The sequence below is a fragment of the Girardinichthys multiradiatus genome, chromosome 7 (assembly GCF_021462225.1).
Source record: "Girardinichthys multiradiatus isolate DD_20200921_A chromosome 7, DD_fGirMul_XY1, whole genome shotgun sequence".
Classification (NCBI taxonomy): Eukaryota; Metazoa; Chordata; class Actinopteri; order Cyprinodontiformes; family Goodeidae; genus Girardinichthys; species Girardinichthys multiradiatus.
In genome coordinates, this window is record NC_061800.1 from 16046520 (window position 1) to 16053730 (window position 7211).

Genomic DNA, 7211 nt, shown 5'->3' on the forward strand with positions numbered 1-7211 from the left:
ATTTTCCACCACAGTACGAAGTTTTGTTTTTTAAGCATGCTTTTTCTTTATTTTAAAACAGATCTGGTTTTTGTTTTGTTTTTGGCTTTTTAGCATAATGTTTGTCTGAAGCTTCTTATGAACTGGGTTAGAAGCAAATATGATCTGAGGTGAATTAAGAGTTGTGAACTACTGATTTTTAAATCTGATTATTGTCCAAGCAGAAATAATATATTTAGCCAATCCTTCAATCTCTGCAGAAAGTTAACACCATTGTTCAATGCAATAGTACTCAACTTGTGGTTCCTGGACTCCTGAAGCCCGTAAGCCATAGATTTTGGGTCCATAAAATTATAATATTTAATTAAAGGTAGACCGATTACCTATTAAAACAGATCTAAGCCAATGATGAGTTCCAGTCATTTGGTGGCTTTGAAATGCAATAATACTCAAAATTTCTACTCTGGGGAACACAGATTGGGGTTGAAGAGTTTAGTTTTGGAACCAAGGTTAGGATTTTTATAACGGAATCAAGACAAGTAAAATCCTTCATTTTAGGAAAAGAAAAGAAATAAAGGATCTCTCAGCACTAAAGAGGATGGTTGGCTCAAACTACAGTCTCCTTGTTTGATTTCTTAGGGTTTACAAATTAAAAAAATACATAGGAGTACAAAGGTACACAAGGTAATTTCAGATTACTAAATCTTAAAATATTGGAACATTTATCAGCATTTGGATTATTAAAGAGGGGTTCTAGTAATAATTTTCTCCCCAATTCTCAAAATTTAAATAGCCAAATTACAGAAAATGATGTCTGTTCTCCTTTTGAAACACTATGTGGGAAAAAGTCCAGTTTGGAGTCAAGCTTATTATTATAATTTCTGATTAAGTCAAACACTGTAGTTTTTGTTTTGTTTGGGTATACCATAAAAATGTCAACGCCGGCTTAAAATACTTCTTTGCATTTAACCTGAGCAGAGAAATTCTTGAATGCAGCAGCGATCAAATTGAACAAAACAAAAAGAGAATTATAACAATAACTCTCAGGATTGTAGTTATTATTATTATAGAGATACAGTACAAAGAATTAGCAAAAGGTTTCAGCATCAGTGAATTTGGATTCATTTAAGAGAAAACTGTTGCTGTGCTTCTAAATAGTTTGTGCACTCATCTTAAAAAGGATCCTGAAGATTGTCATAACAAAATTGATCAATTATAGCATTAAAAGATGTGGCTGAGAAAACATATTCTGAAAAGAGATTGTTAAAAATTTATTTGAATTCTTGAAGCTTCAAATTTGGCCATTTGTCTGTCTTTGATGTTTTGTCTTTGTTTTGTTGAACTGAATGTTTGATTATATGTTGCATGAAACAATAATTCATGTTTAGAATAATGTTTCTAAATCCCAGATTGATTAAAACTTTGAGTTTTCAGGAGAGTTAAGAAGCAGCTTGTTTCTGAGGTAGGTGCATGTTAACAGTTTTGTAGTTTAAGGTTCATTAAGATGGGTTTGAATGAAGAAACTGTGGTTCCGCCCATAGGCTGTCAATCAGAGGTTAGTTCTGCCTGACTCCGCCCACCCACAAGGTTTGTTCATGCCTTTGTTGTCATGGTAACGCTCAGCACCTCCCTTCCTGAGTTTTAACACTGTTTAAGAGACAATAGAATCAAAATGCTTGTAGTGATTGTTGCCTTAACATGTTTTTGTATAATAATTAAGGATGTAGCATGACTTTTAGATTTAGGTGTTTTACTATTAAAAGGTTAATGAAATAGTTTAAACTAATTTGAAGAATTAGTTTTGCATGCAGAATCATTGGTGATTTATTAGATTGAAAGTTTTCCCTGGTGCTCTTAAGCTAACTGACAGTTCAAGATATGCCAAAAGTTAGGAATATATTTTTGATAAAGAATCAGAGTTATGATTTTATACCTGACAGGAATTATTTATTAGATTAAATTTTTAGGGTTTATGCATCAAAATTACATTAGATTTCCATTAATCAAATACTTATCTTCATACAGGACAAATCAGGATGATATGTGACTAATTTCTAAGTGAGACATTGATGAACTGAGTAATTAAAGTTTGTGTTTTGTTGTTAATGGAACTGAGTTACAGTTAAAAACATCTGGATTTTATTTATGTTTTCGTTAAATTCATAGAGACACATAGTTATGTCAGAATTCATTTCTTTGGTTCTATGTAATGTGATCTTGGTTACTAGAACATTCTTGTTTAAACCTTTTGCTGGATTGTCGCAGGGGTTGGACCCTGCGCCAAAAGGGGGGAATGTCAGAATAAAGTAACATGGAGTTATTGCCAAGATCATTTTCTTCCACATCTTTGTGTGAAGGTAAGATGTTGTTTTACTGTCAAAACCTGTCCACTGTGTTTTCTCAAGTTTCACAGACGGTGAAGGCTGCATTACCAGAAACAGCCACTTCCACCCTCCAGTCCTTTATTCCTGGCGACTGGATTCTGATCAGAGAATTTAGGAGAAAACACAGGAAGTCCAGGCGCTGGAATGGCCCATATCAGATCCTACCAGTCACCCAGGAAAGCTGCAGGAAAGCTCTAGCTCCTCCAGCTTCATCTGGCTTCCAGGACACAAGTCATCTTCCAACTGGATCCTCCACGGCCTGAAAGATGTGAGGACAGCGGACCACCACAAGACAAAGAACTGTAAGCTGATTACTGGCGAGTGATTGAACAGGTGGTTGAAGAACACTGTTCTTACAAGGGCACAATAATCCCTTGGGCAGTGCCACGTTATTTCAGAATCTACTTAAGGCCATCGCATTGCCTGAACGTTAGAAATCATAAGGTCATTTGCCTCATTGCACACACACCACAGTGAGAGACACATAGGAAACATACAGGGAAGACCTCTACACATTTGCACATAACCTTTCTCTGGATGATGGACTGGTGACGTCTGCAACAGAGAGACAGTCCAACATGCGCCATGATGCTTATTCTCCTTAACGTCTTAACATTTGGTGGCTACTAGGCGCTCCTTTGCCTGGACAGTGTTGAAGCACCCCCCCCAAGGGGTGTTCTGCGTGTTCGTTTATTCACCGTAAGATGAAAGAATTCACAAGACATTAGAATAAATCACACGGAGACAGCTGTATGTTATTCAAGTACCTGGCCAGGGGAAGCTCTCTGTCATGTGATCTGACCACACACCGAGACGACTTCAGAGCTTCTCACTGGGCACATGGCTTTTATTAAAACACATGAAAATGAATAGCGCCCCTGTTTACAGTTTTTTCACACATATGGTTACGTACACACATTTTCCTGCCTACCATATTAGGACATGTTCCTGTCTCCCAGCACCTGCACTCTGCTTTTCTGCTGATATGAGAAGGGAGTGCTTGGCCCGTTAATCTTTTTCACATCCTCTCCCTATCCCTACAGTTCTTCAGTATTTTTCTGCTTCATAACACTCAAGGCCAAGTTTGTGCAACAAGGCACAATGTCTTATACTAACACAGGTTATACATTTTATTTCCCACACTGTTTATGAACATAATAACACACTGGTTATGAACATAATAATGCACACACATAATATATCTCCACAACAGCAAGGGTCAGCCAAATTCTTTTCTCTCATTTTGACAGCAAAACTGACTCTGAGGAGGAAATCTCGGATGCTTTTATCTAACTTTCATGGTTATTGCTTGATATCTATCATTATGGTATTATTACAAATTTGAAATGTGTTCATTTCCACTGTTGTTTAGTTGGACTATGGAAGCCTAACTTCCACCAGGTTAGAGTTCCTGTTTCTAAATATATTTCTAGAGGAGCTTCCTACGACCGCCCACCTGTACCAGACTGGTAACAGGGCAGCTTGAAGCGCAGAAGCCACTCAGGAGAGGCAGCAGGATTTTTGAGTTTTGTTTATGATTTGTTTTCTTTGAGAAAAAAAAAACTGTTTGCTTTCAGTACCAGAAGAAAGGACATTCCACTTCAAGGTCACGATGCAGGTATATGGAAGATGGTCTGTTCTGATGCTAATGATTGGTATTGCAAGTCTTTTTATAACTCTTGTGTTCATTTGGGGAAAGGTGCAGCAAAGACAATGTAAGGCTAATCTGAGGAATTATGCTAATGATACTCATCAACGGATTCGAAGAGAGATTCATCACTTTTCTGACTACTATGATCATGCTGATAATGTTTGGTGGCAACGGATGAATCAAACTGTGAGGAAGATAAGAAATGACAGTTTCTATGTTTGTTGTTCAATTTCACGTGCTATTAATGATCAACCATTTTTAGTACCTGTTCCTATTGATACTACTTTCTTTCCAGATAGGCAACATAACCAGCTGGTGAAGGTTGTTTTTCCTTGGGTGAGGAATTATATTGTAAGGCAAAGCAGAAATGTTAGTAGATTTTCTAGTGAGACTAATTTAACATGTGCTTCTGCAGGAATTCTTTATAGAATTTGGGGTAATAGAAATCGGATTAAAGATCCAGATATTTGTATTACACAGGAGGAAAACACACCTTATTTCCTTGGAAAGACAGAAGGTTGCAAAACTATTTTATCTGTTTTATGTGCTTTCATCAACAGACATAAATTTGAGTCATGTCCTATCAGAACTGCTGCTTCTACCATTTCAGGATCTTTGGTCCCAGATCCCTTTGTGTTAACTCTTAATCTGATAGCCTTACCGAATGGAAGTAAGTTGTATGGCCAGGCAGGTAAATTAACCAGGGTTCTTGTTACTTTTCCTAGTAGAGATGGGTACTCATGTCCTAAGAACATGGTTTGGATGTGTGGAAATAGATCATATCTGTATTTGCCTGCTAATTGGTCTGGAGTATGTTATCTAGCTCATTTATTACCTACAGTCACAACTTATAATTCAATCAGCCCATTATTAGAGAGGAAGGTTTCACTGTTCTGACCAAGGAGCAGCAAGCTCTTAGAACGATGAGTTTGCATAGTAGAATGGCTTTGGATTATCTGTTAGCTGAGAGGGGTGATGGTTTTGAAGAATTTATTTTTCTTTTAATTGTGATTACCTTGTAATCAGAAGAAATGAGTTGTAATGGAAATTCTTGTATTAAGTGCTCTAAGGTGTTCCAAAGTGTATGACCTTTAGGTTACCTCTCTTTCTTCAGAACATCTGTGTTAGAGGAGGAAGCTATAAAAGCCAGTATCAGACGTTTGATGGTTAAAACCCATGCTTTAGGGTGATGTCTCAGGAAGAGCAGATGGGTCTGCTCGTAGATAACGTTACCCCTGACTCGAGGAGGGTCTAGGGCCATAAAGCACAAACTCTTTTAAGTTTAGATAACACCCACATACTGTGTGTAAATGTTGACACCACACTGAACCTAAAGACAGATGACTATGAAAACATGAACAAGGCTTGTTTTAATTCTTTTACTTTTATTACATTTTGTTTTCTTTGATTTATTATATTGTTTTATTATTAGTGTACTCTACCGTGCCCCTTGGGGGGAGGGGCATGGTAGAGTGAGTATTTTTCCCACAATATAATCTGCTTTCCGTCCGTGGGTTTTTCACTCACACACAGTGTTTTCTTTTACATGTATCAAATCATGACTTTATTCGTGATAAAAAAAGGAGGGACTGTTAGGGTTTGAAAACTTTTGTATTGTTTATCACTCATGTCTGGACAAAGTGCTTTTCCCTCCCACATGCCACAGAAAGGGAGATGGGGGACAGGAGTGAGTTATGCTACTATCAGCAACATCTAGGGGTTGTTCGTACCAAGTCCTCACTCCCTCTCTGTTTAAAATCAAGACACATGAACCCTAACCTTTCTGACCCCACACACACACACACCCCCTGAATGTTTGTTGAACTGTATGTGAACCAGCATGTATAAATAAAGAGAGAGGGGTACCAACACTTTGTAGTCTGCACTGCAGAGTGTGAGCTACCCTTGCTGCAAGTAAAACTGACTATCGTTCTTGCCTGTGAGTTGACTAATTAATACCTAACAGCAGAATACGAGAATTGTCTTCATTCTCTTGACCTTGTGCTGACAAATGGCATTGAGTGTAAAGACATAACAATATTTTCTCATAACCCTGTCCTGTCTGACCATACTGAGTTTAATTTAACCGAGTACTCCACACCTGAAAGAAAATTTCATTATAGTAGATCATTATCAGACAATGCTGTAACAACCTTTAAAGAATCTGTTCCACTTTTAATTTCCTCATTATCACAGAAAAACACAGTGGAGGGCAATAATTCTGTTTCTGCCCCTTCACAAACTGATTCTTTTGTTCATAGTGTTTCTTCATCATTGCGTGATGCATTAGACAATGCAGCCCCCTTGAAACAGAAGGTAATCATTCATAGGAGGCTAGCTCCCTGGTTTAATTCAGAGCTGCATACTTTAAAGCACAATGTTAGAAAATGTGAGAGAAAATTGCGCTCTACACACCTAGAGGATTCCTACTTAATCTGGAAAAATAGCCTACTGTTGTATACAAAGACACTGCCAAGCTAGAACAGCTTATTTCTCATCATTAATAGAAGAGAACAAGAATAATCCTAGGTTTCTCTTTAGTACAGTTGCTAAACTTACACAGAGTCATAGCTCTGTTGAGCCATCCATTCCTTTAGCTCTAAGCAGTCATGACTTTATGGGATTCTTCTTAAATAAAATTGATTCTATTAAAAAAAAAACCTTTGACATACTCCCAAAGATGATTACTTCATCCTCAGCAAGTGAGACAACATTGGAAATAACTGTAGAACTTGATTTGTGTTTGGACTGTTTTGATCCTGTGAAGCTTCCTGAGTTATCAGAAATATTAGCTTCATCTAAACCTTCAACTTGTATGTTAGACCCAATCCCAATCAAATTATTTAAGGAAGTGTTCCCTCTGATTACCAGCCCCATTTTAGATATGATTAATCTATCTTTAGTAAATTGATCTGTACCACAGGCTTTTAAGGTAGCTGTAATTAAACCTTTACTTAAGAAACCTTCGCTTGATCGAGATGACTTGAAAAATTACACACCTATATCCAATCTTCCATTCTTATCTAAAAGTCTTGAGAAAATATTGCTAATCAAATGTCAGTCAGTCATTTTCTACCGCTTATTCCATAGTGGGTCGCGGGGGAGCTGGTGCCTATCTCCAGCAGTCCATGGGCGAGAGGCAGGGTACACCCTGGACAGGTCACCAGTCCATCACAGGGCAACACACAAACAACCAT